At 68.6% G+C, this 13,678-nt stretch overlaps 8 non-coding genes across 8 annotated transcripts; 4 read left to right on the plus strand and 4 right to left on the minus strand.

Moving 5' to 3' along the window:
- Positions 1-2,272: 2,272 nt before the first annotated feature.
- TRNAG-GCC (transfer RNA glycine (anticodon GCC)) lies at positions 2,273-2,343 on the minus strand. Its single transcript has one exon. It is a non-coding gene; the product is annotated as a tRNA-Gly (tRNA).
- Positions 2,344-3,858: 1,515 nt separating this feature from the next.
- On the minus strand, positions 3,859-3,941 carry TRNAL-CAG (transfer RNA leucine (anticodon CAG)). Its single transcript has one exon. It is a non-coding gene; the product is annotated as a tRNA-Leu (tRNA).
- A 570-nt stretch (positions 3,942-4,511) lies between these two features.
- TRNAD-GUC (transfer RNA aspartic acid (anticodon GUC)) lies at positions 4,512-4,583 on the plus strand. Its single transcript has one exon. It is a non-coding gene; the product is annotated as a tRNA-Asp (tRNA).
- A 759-nt stretch (positions 4,584-5,342) lies between these two features.
- On the plus strand, positions 5,343-5,414 carry TRNAG-UCC (transfer RNA glycine (anticodon UCC)). The gene has a single exon. It is a non-coding gene; the product is annotated as a tRNA-Gly (tRNA).
- Positions 5,415-5,692: 278 nt separating this feature from the next.
- Positions 5,693-5,764, plus strand: TRNAE-CUC (transfer RNA glutamic acid (anticodon CUC)). The gene has a single exon. It is a non-coding gene; the product is annotated as a tRNA-Glu (tRNA).
- Positions 5,765-10,831: 5,067 nt separating this feature from the next.
- Positions 10,832-10,902, minus strand: TRNAG-GCC (transfer RNA glycine (anticodon GCC)). The gene has a single exon. It is a non-coding gene; the product is annotated as a tRNA-Gly (tRNA).
- A 1,515-nt stretch (positions 10,903-12,417) lies between these two features.
- Positions 12,418-12,500, minus strand: TRNAL-CAG (transfer RNA leucine (anticodon CAG)). Its single transcript has one exon. It is a non-coding gene; the product is annotated as a tRNA-Leu (tRNA).
- Positions 12,501-13,070: 570 nt separating this feature from the next.
- Positions 13,071-13,142, plus strand: TRNAD-GUC (transfer RNA aspartic acid (anticodon GUC)). Its single transcript has one exon. It is a non-coding gene; the product is annotated as a tRNA-Asp (tRNA).
- The last annotated feature ends 536 nt before the right edge of the window (positions 13,143-13,678 follow it).

A 13,678-nucleotide genomic window follows, 5' to 3' on the forward strand; every position in this document is an offset into this window, starting at 1 on the left:
GTGACTACGACGTCGGAGTAAGCTTTCAAAAGAAAACTAACTCAGCAGGCAACGAAGTCAGCGGGAAACAGGCGAGCTATGACAATCCCACCCTGGGTACATATCCACGAAAGTCGCAACTCTTCATTCGGAGAGACACACGCGAGCCCCACGGTCACAGCAGCACCGTTTGCCATGGCCGAGACGTGGAGGAAAACCCTAGTGCCCATCCCCAAAGGCTCAGCCACCAAGATGCAGTGTCAGAGAAAGGGAGAGAATGGGATGTCACCGAGCCGTCCACAGGAGGCAGATAGTGTCACTGGCAGCAACGGCGGCTGGAGCCGCAGAATATTACCCTTGGTGAGGGAAGTCAACCAGACAAGGTCACGGATGGGTGGACTCTAAAGTGTTGGACAAATTAATCCCTGGGCCAACCAGCCACAGACTCTCAGACACAGGAAAGCCGCTTGGGGCTCCCCAAGGGCGCAGTCAGGGACCGAGGGATGAACGAGGAGCCGGGCTCAACGGATCAACCGTACCAGTACTGCGTAGGAAGGGGAGGAGGAACAAGGACACGCGGGATACCGCAGGGAACGAGATCCCACATCCTGTCATCACCCGTAATGGAAACGAGCTGAACACATAAGCCCCCCACCCCCACAGACAGGACTGAACCCCAACGCTGTACAGCGGAAACGGACACCAGGGTGCAGATCAACTACACTTCCAGAACCAGTGCTACTCCGTCGAAGTCAGTCAGTCGAGGATCAGTCCAGCAATAGGAGAAAGAAGAGCTTCCATTTTGATCCAGGAAAGCCACCCCTGGGCACGCATCGGGAAAAGACGACAAACACCCCTAATGGGGAGAGATGCAGGCATCCCCCGGGGTCACCGCAGCCCTCTGTGCCGGAGCCGAGACACGCGGGAAACGCCCGAGTGCCCGTCGGCACGTGGCCGGCACAAGAAGGTGAGGGATATCTGTACCGTGGAATATGACGCAGCCCTCAAGAAGGAGCCGCCATCGCCATGGGCCGCAAGGTCAGACGGAGCCACAGAAGGGTCCGCTCAGTGAAGTGAGCCGCTTGGATAGGGAGAAAGCTCTGTGGACTCTAACGACGAATACAGACGAATCTATGTGCAAAGGGGAAAGCGACCTTGAGACGTCGAAAACGTACATAGGGCTACCCAAGGGGAAAGGCAGGGAGGGACGAAGTTGGAGTCGGATCAAGAGATAGGAAAGACTGTGCTTACAGGAGATGAGCAACAGAGCTTTCCTCTGTAGCAGGAGAAGTGTAATTGTATCTCGCCTTCACCTACACTGGAAGACCACCTGGCAAAGAACAGGGGACTGAATCACTTTGCCGGGCACCTGAGACTCACCCAGGAATGTGAATCCGTTCTACTTGTGTTCGAAGAAGCAGGGAAAGGAGCAGGCCGTGGCTTGAAGTGGGGGGTGGGGGGAGGCAGGCCAGTGGAACAAATGGAAAGGCAGGTTCCTTGACAAGAGTGGGATTTGGAACGGCTCAGGGAGGACCGGGGCGTTGGGGGGGGGGGGGGTTGTGTGTGGAGATGGGGGAGGCGGGGAGCTGGGGGTGGGATGGGTGCATGTGGGGGAGTAGGGGGACGGTGAGGCTGCAGGCTGAGGTGGGGGTGCTCTTGGGGCAGGGCTGATGCTGAGGTGAGGCGCGCAAGAGGGTTTCAGGGGGAAGGGGTGGTGTTTGAGGTGGTGAGGGCGTTGCTGTTGGAAACCTATTTCTGCCGAGGGCCGGCAGCTGGTGGACTTCTTTGGAACTCGTCCTGCAAGACATGGTCCAGGGACCCTCCAGGCAAAAGGGAGGTATGCTTGCCAGATGTGGCAGCTCCCTTGCTCCTGGCTGTGCAAACGTAGTGTGATTGATTCCTCTCGGAGTGTGGGGAGAGTGAGGCAGGGAGCTTGGAGACGGACGTTGTGAAAGATGAAAGTGTGGTGCGGGCGGCTGCCAGCGGTGGGGTATTCCTGCCAGTGCAATCCCCGAGGCCTCGGCTGGGTCCGGGTGAGGACGCGAGCCAAACACAAGAAAGGTGCCTGGACGCACGGGCGGCTGAGCCCGCAGGGTTTGGGGCCACGAAGGCTTGGCAGCAGGGCCTTTTGTGGGTGAGGTGGGGAGGGGTCCTGGGCGTCTGCGTGGGAGAGGCAGCGGGCGGCAGGTAGCAAGCCAGCGTTGGCAGGAGCGCTGCCTCGAGCGCGTTTCAGCGCGCAGACCTAGTTCGGCTCTGGGGCCCGCACCGTGGGACCAAAAGGGGACGCTGTGGCTGCATGGGCCGGGAATCGAACCCGGGCCTCCCGCGTGGCAGGCGAGAATTCTACCACTGAACCACCCATGCACCGGTGGCCAGCGCCGCCCGTCGCTGCCCCTGAGGCGCCGGCCGCCACCCGCCCGCCGCTGCTCACTGCTCGCCCGTGGGCGTCTCTCTGCTCCGTTGGAGCAGGAGACGGCGGGCGGGCGACCTGGAAGGCAGGATCCGGGCACGTGCAGGACCCTGGGGCGCGGCGCTCTCGGAGGGAGCCCGGAGCGGCGGGACGCGGGCCCACTCGGCCCGTCCCGCGCCTTCTGCGCCGACCACGGCCGCCGCGACCCTGTCGGTGTCGCGCGAGGGGGCCGGGAGCCGGCGCCGGGATCCCTGTCAGGTGCAGGCGCAGGCGCTGCGTGGTCGCTGCGGCCGCGCGCCGACGTGCCTCTCCGCGACCGCCGGGTCCCGACCCAAAGTCCCCCTGGCGGGCTGGCTTTCCGGCCGGGCCGGGGTGGGGCGCGCGAGAGCGGGCGCGGGCCGGGACGCCGGGCTCGGGCTGTGCGGGAAGCGCGAGCGCGGGAGGGCGACGCCTCCGAGCGCCTCCGCCACCGGCCCCACCCCCACCCCCACCCCCACCCCCACCCCCACCCGCACCCCCACCCCAGGACGGCGCTCAGGCCCAAGGACCCAAAGGCGTGTGAGCCTGGCTCCTGCGCTCTGGCCGACCGCGCTCCCGGGGTCCGGCTCTGACGGGGTGGTGGTGGTGAGCAGGGGCCCTTTGGCAGAGCGGCTCCTGGCTCGGGGACTGCCGGCTGAGAGGCAGGGAGCGCGCCAGGGCGGGCTTGGCTCCGGCCGGGGCAGCGGCTTCCCACGGGAACGGGCGCCGTGGCGCCGAGGTCGGGGGCGCGGGCCGGGCGCCGGTGGGTGGGCTGGACGGGCACGCAGGGCTTCCGCTCCCTCCCCAGCGGAGCACCCTTCCCGGGACGGACTCGTGCAAGGAAGGCCGGTGTGCGCTGGCCAGCAGGAAGGCTGGATGGCACGCGTCCAGGGCGGGCGGCAGGCAGGTGCGGCCCGGCCAAGAACGCACGGCGGAGAAGGGTCGAGGGCACGCGGCACCCACTTGGCGGGCAAGGCGGGGGCTCGGCCGCCTCGCTGTGGCTGGGGAGCGCAGGCGGGCCGGCGGGGCGGGCGCGGAGGACGGGGTGCCGGCCCGGCGGGAGAGCTGGCGGGGGCGGCCGCGGAAGCACGGCTGCGAGGGCGAGTAGGCCGTTCCCCGGGCAGAAGTCGGAGCGCCGGCGAGGGGAGGAGGGCTTGCCACCCGCCGCGGGGCCGCGTGCTTTGGCGCGGCCGGGGGCGGGGCGCGGCGGGGCCGTGGGAGCGGCAGGGGGAGGGTGGGGGAGGGTGGGCGAGGGTGGGCAAGGGGGCGGCAGGGAGGCAGGAAAAGCAGCAGCTGCAGCTGCAGCCAGCTGGCGAGCAAAGATGCGCTGAGAAGGACTGAAGGTTCCTGGTGTGAGGGGTGCAGGCGGCGGCGGCGGGAGGGCATGTGTGGAGAAAGGCAGTGGCGCGGGGAGGACGGGTGCGTTTGTCCGGCGGGCCAAAAGGCGGGCTTGTCAGGAGTGGGATTCGAACCCACGCCTCCAGGGGAGACTGCGACCTGAACGCAGCGCCTTAGACCGCTCGGCCATCCTGACGGCGGGCCTGGCTGGGCGCGTGGCCGCTGGCCTGGCTGGGACCCGACGCGGCGCGAGCACCGGCGCCCTTGGCGGGCCGCGCGGGGCGCCACGCCAGGCAGGCAGGCAGGCAGGCAGGCAGGCAGGCAGGCGGCCGTCCGGAGTGGGGGTCGACCGAGCCGGCGCGCGGCGGCCGGCCGAGGCGCCTGGCTCCGCCGCCGCTCGCGCCGCGGACCCAGCCGGGCCCTCGGCGGGCCGGCCCCTCCCCACCCGCGCCTCTCCTGGCCCGACGCCGGCCGGCGCGCGCCCCCCGTGTCCTCGCAGCCCCGCTTGCCTTCTCGCGCCCCCTTCTCCCGGCGGAACGCCCGCGTTGGAGGCAAGAGGCGGCGCGCGCTGGGGAGTGTCCAGTGCCCCGGGGGTCCGGGTCCCTGTCGGGGTGGCGGGCTGCCGCTGTGACCGAGGCGGGTGGTTTGGTGCGCGGTTGGGTCGGGACCCGTGGTGGCCGGGGGCCCGTGCTGGGCAAGGGGAGGCGTCGGCAGGCAGCCCGAGAGCCCGAGAGCGGCCGGGCGGCAGGCAGGACGGTCGCCGCCGTCCTCGTTAGTATAGTGGTGAGTATCCCCGCCTGTCACGCGGGAGACCGGGGTTCGATTCCCCGACGGGGAGGCAACACACCCTTTTTGGTGGCCGCGGTCGCTCTCTGTCCTGCCGCCAGGCCCCCAAGGGCCCTTCGTCTCCTCCCGACGTCTTCGGGCGAGGCGCCAGGGCGCCGCCAACGGCGGTGCCCGGCCTAGCTCCCGTCGACCCCCCTCTGCCCGTGCAGCGCTCCAGCCTGAGCCCTTTGTCGTCGGCGGGCGCACGATCGCCACGGCGGAGCGAGGGCCTCCTTGGCGACCCCACGGCCTTGCCCGACCATAGCCGGATCTGGCGGCCGGCCGGCCGCCCACGCGCCGACCCCCAGTGGCTGCCTGAGTGGGCTCCTAGGCTCGCGACGGCCCCGCCGCGCGGCTCGGCACGGCGCCCCGACGCGTGCAGCCAGGTGGGTCCCGTGTCCCCTTGTCGTCGTGGGAAGTGGCCTCGCCCAGCGCCCGGTGGAGTAGGGCTTTGGCCAGCTGGGTGCTGGAAGCTGCATGCCCCGCGTTGCCCGCCGGGGGTGAGGGCGGAGGCGTTGGCGGGCCGCGGCGGGGAGCGAAGGGCCGGAGGGCCGCAAGGCCGCGGGGGCGCCGCCCTGGGGCGGTGGGGCCGGTGGATCCCGGCCACTGCGTAGCGCTGGCGAGCTTGGGGCGCCGCGTGGCTGCTGGGGGGCGCCGGCGGCGGCGCAGAGCCTCCGGCTGCCGGGGCGTCGGGGCAGGGATGCGGAGGCGGCGGCGAGAGTATGCTGGGGCGAGCCCGGGGCCGGCGTCTGGCGGCCGCCCGGGCTGTGGAGCGTTGGTGGTATAGTGGTGAGCATAGCTGCCTTCCAAGCAGTTGACCCGGGTTCGATTCCCGGCCAACGCAGCGGGCCGACCTTTTGCTGAGTTCCAGCGCTCTCCGGGCAGGGGCGTTCGGGGGACAGAGAGGTGGGAGCAGGGAGCCAGCCCGCTGGCCCGCGGCTTTTGGCGTGTGTGCGAGAAGCCGGCGGCGCGCGCAGTGTTTTGAGGGTGCTGAAAGCAAGACGGCACGCCAGGGCAGGCGGCTGGACTTGCAGAGGCCGGGTGTGGGCAGCAAGGTGGCGCGGGCGGGTGGCATGCAGGCGCGGGGCTCACCAGGAGCAGGCGAGGGCCGAACCCCGACGCTCCCTGGTGGTCTAGTGGTTAGGATTCGGCGCTCTCACCGCCGCGGCCCGGGTTCGATTCCCGGTCAGGGAAGCCTTTCTTCTTCCTCTCCGCCTGCCACCTGCCCATGTCCTCGCCGGACACCCTGCCAGCCTTTTATTAGCCTACGCTTGCTCAGCGCTGCGCCAGAGGCCCCCGGGACCCTGCCCGTCCAGCCCAAGCACGATTCAGGCCACCTCCGCCGTCCCGCGGGGCGAAGGTTTTGGCCGCGGTGGCAACCTCGCGCCGCTTCCACCACGACGCGCCTGAGGCCTCCCATCCACCCCCCGCCTCCCTCCCTCCCTCCCTCCTGAGGGTCTGCGGCTGCTGCCCCTGGTGGTGGCGGTGATGCTCCTGGGCTCGTGCTGGTGCTCCTGCTGTGGGTGGTGGTGAGGAGGTGGGCTTGGATAGGGCGGGCGGCGGGAGGGCTGGGGCCAGGGCTGGGGGGAGGGGCGTGGGCTGTGGTGGTCGCCAGCTGGGGGCCAGCAGCGGCAGGGGCGGTGGCCACAGCCGAAGGTGAGCGAGGGGGATCTGCCTCTGGGAGTGGGGGCCGTGGCCACGGACCGCCTGCCTTGCCGTGTCCCTCAGGCCAGCCACCTCTCTGGGCGGCTTGGCCAGTGCGTGCCAGGTCCCGGGCTGGCTGTGACTCCCGTATGCCGCTGGCGACTCCAAGAGGGTTCTGGTCTCGAGTGGGCTCTGGGAGGCGGACCACGGCGCCCGGGAGGCATGGGTAGCAGTTCAGTCGCTCAGAGGCAGCGATGCCTGCCAGGGAGGACAACCCGACCATCATGCTGTTTCCCTTGCCTGACCACAGCTCTCAATCCTCCCGGACTGAGGCAAGATTTACCCAGGCCTCCCTCCCCCACTCGTAACCAAAGGTGGGCACTCGGGTGCACACACACACACACACAGAGAGAGAGAGAGAAAGAGAGAGAGCGCCCTGTTCCACGCACCCCTCCCCTAGCTATGACATCGAATAGTTTCCCATTGTCTCCGAACTGTCTATCCAGGATCCACTGCATCCCTCTCCCCACCCTGTCATCGTCTTCCCCTAGGAACTCTCCGGGAGGGTGATCGCCCACCACAGTCTCCTCTTGGCCCCGTCTCGGCTCGTCAATCCCAAAGGGTTTCACGTCCGTTCAAGGACTGTGTCCTTCGGAGGGGAAGTGGACGGCAGACGAAAGGCACCAAGGTGCGGCGAGGGCGGCACACTCGGGTGCGATGGCACAAAGGCGAGTCCCCTGTGGCAAAGGAGCCCTGTGGCCCGACGTGTGCTTGCCGTCGCCAAAGGGGGTTTCCTCGAGGCCCCTGCCGGGGCTGTGGGCGTCAGCGGGCATGGGGGAGAGTATCGGAGGAAGGTGCTTGGGGCCATGGCTGGTGGCGCCCCACGTGGATCAGGGACCCAGGCAGGGCGATCGCGAGGCGAGGGCGCGGCGGCGAGCAGGGAGCTGGGAGGCAGGCCCCGGGGTGCTTGGTCGGGGCGTCTGCGTGGACGGCCGGCGGGAAGGGGCGGCGTGGCGCTCGCGGGGACCTGGCGAAAGATCGGCAGGCCACTGGAGCAGGGCCTCTACAGAAGCATGGGCGCGGCGGCGAAGCCGTGCCAGGCGCATGTGAGAGGCTGGGACGGATCTGCGGTAGGTCAGGTCGGGGTGGGCGTGGGGGTAGGGCTGGGTCTGCGGAGCCAGAGGGAGGCCCGCAGTGGTGAACGCCAAGGCAGGGTAGGCCAGGGCAGGACGTGTGAGGGAGAGCCCGAGCTCCAGGGCGATGGTGGCGCGGAGGTGGGCCGAGCCTGGAGTCTGGTGGGAAAGGTAGAGGGGAGGCCGTGACAGTGAGGGGGCTGTGGCGTGAGGAAGATGGCGGGAGAGCACTCCTTCTGGGTGGTGTGGCGGGTGAGCGGGGGCGAGCCACACTGGTGCGCGGTGCCACAGGCTGCTCAGGCTGGGCGGCGGGCTGGGGCTCTGGGCGGAGGCTAGGACGCAGGCAAGCGAAGGACAGAAACGGAGTGCCAGCGCCAGCTGGGGGCCAGACCCGGTCCGAGATGGGTGGGCCCACCGTACCGCCCCAGAGACCAAAGTCACCACCCATCAGGAGGGAGTGTCCAGTCTCGGGGGTGACACTGCTGGGGCCTCAGGGTGGGATGGAGCGGGGGTGGCTGTGAGCGCAGGTGGCTGTGATTTCATGAGGGCCAAGGAGAACTCCCATGTGACCGAGCACAGTCATCCCTCCAGGGTACACACCCGCAGAGGGCAAACCTCGGGGAGGTCTGAGGGTCCGGACACCGCCACGGACACTGCAGCACCGTCTGCCATGGTGCGGACACGGAGCAAACCCCAGCGCCCATCCACACACGGCGCGCCCAAGAAGGGGTGGCATCGATGCAGCATGGAGCCATCACTCAGTCATACATAAGAAACACGTCAAGTATTGCCATTTGTCACAAGCGATGATGCAGCTGGAGACTCTTACACTCTGCGGAGAATGTCAGACCGCGTTGGACAGAGGCATGTGGAACATGGAACATAATACAAAACGAAGCTATTTGCCAGGAGAAACCGACTCACGCAGAAACCCACCTCAGGGTAACGCAAGCCCAAAGGCAGCGGTGGAGGGATGACTGCGGAGCTGCAACAACGCACAGATACGCAGGACCCTGTCTAAAGGGAGAAGCACCGAGGTTATCCAGTTCAACACAGGGAATAAGCGTCAGTGCCCTGGAGTAACAACCTCAAGTGCAAAAGAATCTGAAGACATATATGACATCCGCGATCCGCACACGCCAAACAGGATCACTCTGCGGTCCACCGGAAACCAGCGCAATATTGGGAATCCACTGTACTTGCGCAACAACCGTGACTACGACGTCGGAGTAAGCTTTCAAAAGAAAACTAACTCAGCAGGCAACGAAGTCAGCGGGAAACAGGCGAGCTATGACAATCCCACCCTGGGTACATATCCACGAAAGTCGCAACTCTTCATTCGGAGAGACACACGCGAGCCCCACGGTCACAGCAGCACCGTTTGCCATGGCCGAGACGTGGAGGAAAACCCTAGTGCCCATCCCCAAAGGCTCAGCCACCAAGATGCAGTGTCAGAGAAAGGGAGAGAATGGGATGTCACCGAGCCGTCCACAGGAGGCAGATAGTGTCACTGGCAGCAACGGCGGCTGGAGCCGCAGAATATTACCCTTGGTGAGGGAAGTCAACCAGACAAGGTCACGGATGGGTGGACTCTAAAGTGTTGGACAAATTAATCCCTGGGCCAACCAGCCACAGACTCTCAGACACAGGAAAGCCGCTTGGGGCTCCCCAAGGGCGCAGTCAGGGACCGAGGGATGAACGAGGAGCCGGGCTCAACGGATCAACCGTACCAGTACTGCGTAGGAAGGGGAGGAGGAACAAGGACACGCGGGATACCGCAGGGAACGAGATCCCACATCCTGTCATCACCCGTAATGGAAACGAGCTGAACACATAAGCCCCCCACCCCCACAGACAGGACTGAACCCCAACGCTGTACAGCGGAAACGGACACCAGGGTGCAGATCAACTACACTTCCAGAACCAGTGCTACTCCGTCGAAGTCAGTCAGTCGAGGATCAGTCCAGCAATAGGAGAAAGAAGAGCTTCCATTTTGATCCAGGAAAGCCACCCCTGGGCACGCATCGGGAAAAGACGACAAACACCCCTAATGGGGAGAGATGCAGGCATCCCCCGGGGTCACCGCAGCCCTCTGTGCCGGAGCCGAGACACGCGGGAAACGCCCGAGTGCCCGTCGGCACGTGGCCGGCACAAGAAGGTGAGGGATATCTGTACCGTGGAATATGACGCAGCCCTCAAGAAGGAGCCGCCATCGCCATGGGCCGCAAGGTCAGACGGAGCCACAGAAGGGTCCGCTCAGTGAAGTGAGCCGCTTGGATAGGGAGAAAGCTCTGTGGACTCTAACGACGAATACAGACGAATCTATGTGCAAAGGGGAAAGCGACCTTGAGACGTCGAAAACGTACATAGGGCTACCCAAGGGGAAAGGCAGGGAGGGACGAAGTTGGAGTCGGATCAAGAGATAGGAAAGACTGTGCTTACAGGAGATGAGCAACAGAGCTTTCCTCTGTAGCAGGAGAAGTGTAATTGTATCTCGCCTTCACCTACACTGGAAGACCACCTGGCAAAGAACAGGGGACTGAATCACTTTGCCGGGCACCTGAGACTCACCCAGGAATGTGAATCCGTTCTACTTGTGTTCGAAGAAGCAGGGAAAGGAGCAGGCCGTGGCTTGAAGTGGGGGGTGGGGGGAGGCAGGCCAGTGGAACAAATGGAAAGGCAGGTTCCTTGACAAGAGTGGGATTTGGAACGGCTCAGGGAGGACCGGGGCGTTGGGGGGGGGGGGGGTTGTGTGTGGAGATGGGGGAGGCGGGGAGCTGGGGGTGGGATGGGTGCATGTGGGGGAGTAGGGGGACGGTGAGGCTGCAGGCTGAGGTGGGGGTGCTCTTGGGGCAGGGCTGATGCTGAGGTGAGGCGCGCAAGAGGGTTTCAGGGGGAAGGGGTGGTGTTTGAGGTGGTGAGGGCGTTGCTGTTGGAAACCTATTTCTGCCGAGGGCCGGCAGCTGGTGGACTTCTTTGGAACTCGTCCTGCAAGACATGGTCCAGGGACCCTCCAGGCAAAAGGGAGGTATGCTTGCCAGATGTGGCAGCTCCCTTGCTCCTGGCTGTGCAAACGTAGTGTGATTGATTCCTCTCGGAGTGTGGGGAGAGTGAGGCAGGGAGCTTGGAGACGGACGTTGTGAAAGATGAAAGTGTGGTGCGGGCGGCTGCCAGCGGTGGGGTATTCCTGCCAGTGCAATCCCCGAGGCCTCGGCTGGGTCCGGGTGAGGACGCGAGCCAAACACAAGAAAGGTGCCTGGACGCACGGGCGGCTGAGCCCGCAGGGTTTGGGGCCACGAAGGCTTGGCAGCAGGGCCTTTTGTGGGTGAGGTGGGGAGGGGTCCTGGGCGTCTGCGTGGGAGAGGCAGCGGGCGGCAGGTAGCAAGCCAGCGTTGGCAGGAGCGCTGCCTCGAGCGCGTTTCAGCGCGCAGACCTAGTTCGGCTCTGGGGCCCGCACCGTGGGACCAAAAGGGGACGCTGTGGCTGCATGGGCCGGGAATCGAACCCGGGCCTCCCGCGTGGCAGGCGAGAATTCTACCACTGAACCACCCATGCACCGGTGGCCAGCGCCGCCCGTCGCTGCCCCTGAGGCGCCGGCCGCCACCCGCCCGCCGCTGCTCACTGCTCGCCCGTGGGCGTCTCTCTGCTCCGTTGGAGCAGGAGACGGCGGGCGGGCGACCTGGAAGGCAGGATCCGGGCACGTGCAGGACCCTGGGGCGCGGCGCTCTCGGAGGGAGCCCGGAGCGGCGGGACGCGGGCCCACTCGGCCCGTCCCGCGCCTTCTGCGCCGACCACGGCCGCCGCGACCCTGTCGGTGTCGCGCGAGGGGGCCGGGAGCCGGCGCCGGGATCCCTGTCAGGTGCAGGCGCAGGCGCTGCGTGGTCGCTGCGGCCGCGCGCCGACGTGCCTCTCCGCGACCGCCGGGTCCCGACCCAAAGTCCCCCTGGCGGGCTGGCTTTCCGGCCGGGCCGGGGTGGGGCGCGCGAGAGCGGGCGCGGGCCGGGACGCCGGGCTCGGGCTGTGCGGGAAGCGCGAGCGCGGGAGGGCGACGCCTCCGAGCGCCTCCGCCACCGGCCCCACCCCCACCCCCACCCCCACCCCCACCCCCACCCGCACCCCCACCCCAGGACGGCGCTCAGGCCCAAGGACCCAAAGGCGTGTGAGCCTGGCTCCTGCGCTCTGGCCGACCGCGCTCCCGGGGTCCGGCTCTGACGGGGTGGTGGTGGTGAGCAGGGGCCCTTTGGCAGAGCGGCTCCTGGCTCGGGGACTGCCGGCTGAGAGGCAGGGAGCGCGCCAGGGCGGGCTTGGCTCCGGCCGGGGCAGCGGCTTCCCACGGGAACGGGCGCCGTGGCGCCGAGGTCGGGGGCGCGGGCCGGGCGCCGGTGGGTGGGCTGGACGGGCACGCAGGGCTTCCGCTCCCTCCCCAGCGGAGCACCCTTCCCGGGACGGACTCGTGCAAGGAAGGCCGGTGTGCGCTGGCCAGCAGGAAGGCTGGATGGCACGCGTCCAGGGCGGGCGGCAGGCAGGTGCGGCCCGGCCAAGAACGCACGGCGGAGAAGGGTCGAGGGCACGCGGCACCCACTTGGCGGGCAAGGCGGGGGCTCGGCCGCCTCGCTGTGGCTGGGGAGCGCAGGCGGGCCGGCGGGGCGGGCGCGGAGGACGGGGTGCCGGCCCGGCGGGAGAGCTGGCGGGGGCGGCCGCGGAAGCACGGCTGCGAGGGCGAGTAGGCCGTTCCCCGGGCAGAAGTCGGAGCGCCGGCGAGGGGAGGAGGGCTTGCCACCCGCCGCGGGGCCGCGTGCTTTGGCGCGGCCGGGGGCGGGGCGCGGCGGGGCCGTGGGAGCGGCAGGGGGAGGGTGGGGGAGGGTGGGCGAGGGTGGGCAAGGGGGCGGCAGGGAGGCAGGAAAAGCAGCAGCTGCAGCTGCAGCCAGCTGGCGAGCAAAGATGCGCTGAGAAGGACTGAAGGTTCCTGGTGTGAGGGGTGCAGGCGGCGGCGGCGGGAGGGCATGTGTGGAGAAAGGCAGTGGCGCGGGGAGGACGGGTGCGTTTGTCCGGCGGGCCAAAAGGCGGGCTTGTCAGGAGTGGGATTCGAACCCACGCCTCCAGGGGAGACTGCGACCTGAACGCAGCGCCTTAGACCGCTCGGCCATCCTGACGGCGGGCCTGGCTGGGCGCGTGGCCGCTGGCCTGGCTGGGACCCGACGCGGCGCGAGCACCGGCGCCCTTGGCGGGCCGCGCGGGGCGCCACGCCAGGCAGGCAGGCAGGCAGGCAGGCAGGCAGGCAGGCGGCCGTCCGGAGTGGGGGTCGACCGAGCCGGCGCGCGGCGGCCGGCCGAGGCGCCTGGCTCCGCCGCCGCTCGCGCCGCGGACCCAGCCGGGCCCTCGGCGGGCCGGCCCCTCCCCACCCGCGCCTCTCCTGGCCCGACGCCGGCCGGCGCGCGCCCCCCGTGTCCTCGCAGCCCCGCTTGCCTTCTCGCGCCCCCTTCTCCCGGCGGAACGCCCGCGTTGGAGGCAAGAGGCGGCGCGCGCTGGGGAGTGTCCAGTGCCCCGGGGGTCCGGGTCCCTGTCGGGGTGGCGGGCTGCCGCTGTGACCGAGGCGGGTGGTTTGGTGCGCGGTTGGGTCGGGACCCGTGGTGGCCGGGGGCCCGTGCTGGGCAAGGGGAGGCGTCGGCAGGCAGCCCGAGAGCCCGAGAGCGGCCGGGCGGCAGGCAGGACGGTCGCCGCCGTCCTCGTTAGTATAGTGGTGAGTATCCCCGCCTGTCACGCGGGAGACCGGGGTTCGATTCCCCGACGGGGAGGCAACACACCCTTTTTGGTGGCCGCGGTCGCTCTCTGTCCTGCCGCCAGGCCCCCAAGGGCCCTTCGTCTCCTCCCGACGTCTTCGGGCGAGGCGCCAGGGCGCCGCCAACGGCGGTGCCCGGCCTAGCTCCCGTCGACCCCCCTCTGCCCGTGCAGCGCTCCAGCCTGAGCCCTTTGTCGTCGGCGGGCGCACGATCGCCACGGCGGAGCGAGGGCCTCCTTGGCGACCCCACGGCCTTGCCCGACCATAGCCGGATCTGGCGGCCGGCCGGCCGCCCACGCGCCGACCCCCAGTGGCTGCCTGAGTGGGCTCCTAGGCTCGCGACGGCCCCGCCGCGCGGCTCGGCACGGCGCCCCGACGCGTGCAGCCAGGTGGGTCCCGTGTCCCCTTGTCGTCGTGGGAAGTGGCCTCGCCCAGCGCCCGGTGGAGTAGGGCTTTGGCCAGCTCCGTGCCCTGCATTGCCCCTCGGTGATGATGGCGTTCGCGGGCCGCGGCGGGGAACGAAGGCCCGGAGGGCCGCAAGCCCGCCGTAGC

The sequence above is a fragment of the Budorcas taxicolor genome, chromosome 3 (genome assembly GCF_023091745.1).
Source record: "Budorcas taxicolor isolate Tak-1 chromosome 3, Takin1.1, whole genome shotgun sequence".
NCBI lineage: Eukaryota > Metazoa > Chordata > Mammalia > Artiodactyla > Bovidae > Budorcas > Budorcas taxicolor.